This window comes from Lepus europaeus, chromosome 4 (genome assembly GCF_033115175.1).
Source record: "Lepus europaeus isolate LE1 chromosome 4, mLepTim1.pri, whole genome shotgun sequence".
Lineage (NCBI taxonomy): Eukaryota > Metazoa > Chordata > Mammalia > Lagomorpha > Leporidae > Lepus > Lepus europaeus.
This window is the reverse complement of record NC_084830.1, coordinates 31,329,080-31,331,783: the sequence shown is the minus strand read 5'-3', so window position 1 is coordinate 31,331,783 and position 2,704 is coordinate 31,329,080. Positions and strand designations below refer to the sequence as shown.

Below are 2,704 nucleotides of genomic sequence, written 5' to 3'. Positions count from 1 at the left end.
TCAAGAGGACACTATGTCAAAAAAAGCCAGCTCTAATTGGCAAAATGAGATAGTTCAATAGGCTGTGCAGTCCAAATAGTTGCTCTCTACTTGATTAAAAACAACAAAAAGCCTTCCTTCTGTGCAGGCTTGGAGCTGCTGTGGACTTATCCCTGGGACTGCTCATGTACCTGAGAACACACTGCAGGAACGAGGGCATTCGATTAAAATATGTAAAAATACAAAACCAGAATATTTATAGTAAGAGAAACAAGTCCAAATGCACGATACGTCATTCACACACAGCACAGTTGGCTTCCTGGAGAAAGTGGGACTCAAGGTGCAGTTATCCAAGGGAGCAAATAAATAAATCACATTGCCCCAGAATGGGGTGTGAGTGAGCTTCACAGCAGCGGGTCTGTGGCTGTTCCCCTAACCACACATTTTGCAGATTGTCACAGCCCAGTGCTTGAGACAGTTCTCAGCACCTTATCCCAGGATCGAGTTATGAGGAAACAAGATATGGAAAACCCTGCCTTACTCCTGAGAGATCTCCTCCCACAGAATGTAGTGGTTTATGGGTTGGGTCCAGTAATTTGGCCCCACAACCAATCTTTTTACCCTGCTGAGGTTAGTATTGTTCCAAATCCTTCCTTGAAAGGAAAACTACTTCCCCATTCAGGCTACTGTCTAAAGCTGAAGATTTTGCACACCTGGCCTCAGACAAAGCATGCAAGTTCAGGACAATATCCCCCCAGGTCCCTTCTCTGTCTTTGGATACAGCATAGTTGCAATTCCTTGCCTCACTCCTTCCTCCCAGCAAGAGGACAAGGGGGTGAGGCTGTGAACCCCAGCCTAGGATACATGGCAGTGCCAGCTCCCCTCAACCCACTCTGCCCCTCTTACTCCACTCTGCAATTGATGCCTGCTCCTTGAATCTTCCTGATAGCATAAGAACAGCCCCCATCCACTCAATGCTGGGCTTCAGGGAGCAGGGCAGGTTGTGGATCCCTTCTCCATACTCCCGGAAGTAGCTGGGGGCCTGCTGGGCCTTTGGGGGCACAAGGACACTAAATGGCTGATGCTCTGGTAGAAGTGGCACTTCTTGGGCTGCGGTGGCAGCCTGCATTCCTTTGCATGATGGTCTAGACCTCCACTGTTGTAGCATCTGTCTCATTTAGAGGCGCGCTTTTGCAAGGTCTTTCCCTTTGGCAGCCTCTCACTTCTCCTACAGAATACCCCACCAGACCTGGTGACTCGGATGGATTCTAGGCCCTCGGCAGACTTCTTGAAGATGAACTCCACTGCTTCACCCTGCTTCAGACTCCAGAAACCCTCCATGTGCAGCTTACTCTGGTGCACAAAAACATCCACCTCGGGGTCCAGCACGATCCCTGTGCCGGTGCTCATGGACAGGAAGCCGAACGCCCTTGGCACGTTGGACCACTTACAGATGCGATGCTGGCCCCATGTGGCAACTGCGGCTCTTCAGCCTCCTGGGCCGCTTTCTCGGTCACCTCCTTGGGCACCTGCTCCACTGCCTTGGTGCAGTCACCTGTAAACTGCTGGTTGGACAGGGAGCCCACGATCATTGGCCCCAGAGAAGTCCTGAGCAGAAGGGTTGTTAGGAGAAAAGGCAGCTATATCTTTCCCCACAACCAAAATATTATTATAAATCTCTTACTGCAACCACCAAAATGTTGGAATCCTTAGTCTTATAGATTATAATTTAGTACATTATAATATTTTTAACTATTATCAATCAAGTCATCAATGTTGTTAAATTGCAGCTTATCTAAGATACACAATCGAATAATAAAATCAAATTATATATCACGTAATAATTTTTTATCTTGCTTGCTCAAGTATGGCAATATAGACTCAAAAAATACAGTAAAAACATCATTGTGTGGGCCAATATTTATTACATCCCTAAGGCTTTCATATAAAAAACGTTCATTGCTTATAAACGATAACTTTGGGGTCAGCAATGTGACTCTGTGTGGGGCCAGGCCAGGCCAGGGTGCCCCCGCCCGAGCTGCGCAGAACGAAGCCACGCGGAGCCAAGTAGGATGGCGCCCAGAGGAAGTAAGATGGGCGGAATCCAAAGTTGTTTACCACTAAAATTAACTGGCTGCGCAACATCAGGGGAGGTAACAAAACTAGTAACAAGTGTATAGACATAGGGCTAGTCCTATAGAAATCCCCCTGTAAGGTGATTTTTTTAAGTGATTGGTTGGTCCTTAGCCCTGCCCCAATGACTCTGCAGTTTTGTGTTATAAAAGGTACTATTATGCAGAAGGTGACTGAGTCCTTGCTAGACTTGGCTCCCCGCTGCGTCTGATTGTCTCCGGGACCAGGAGGCTGGGGAACGGGCGAGCGGCACGCACTTACCTTTCCTCGGACCCAGTCCATCCTTGTACGGGTGGACTAAGACCCAACATCTGGCGCCCAACGTGCGGCATGAACAGTTACTTTTCGGCCGAGGCTAAGCGGTCTCTCAGGGTAAGTGAAAACCTTAGTATGGTTTATGCAGTTTCGTCCCAAAAGGACCTGGCCTTAAAGGCCTTACGCTATATGTTAAAAAGTGTCTGGGTAGCTGTCATAACCTTGGCCCTTTGGATTCAGACGGCCAATCTCTTTTCTTGGAACACTTGGTTATGGGTGGAAAAACTCACCCTTAAGAGGGAGAGACACTTTGATACCGCGCTTAAAGCATCCTTCC

At 48.0% G+C, this 2,704-nt stretch overlaps 1 pseudogene; it reads right to left on the bottom strand.

Moving 5' to 3' along the window:
* Positions 1–950: 950 nt before the first annotated feature.
* LOC133758663 (protein lin-28 homolog A-like) lies at positions 951–1,571 on the bottom strand (annotated as a pseudogene).
* Positions 1,572–2,704: the final 1,133 nt, after the last annotated feature.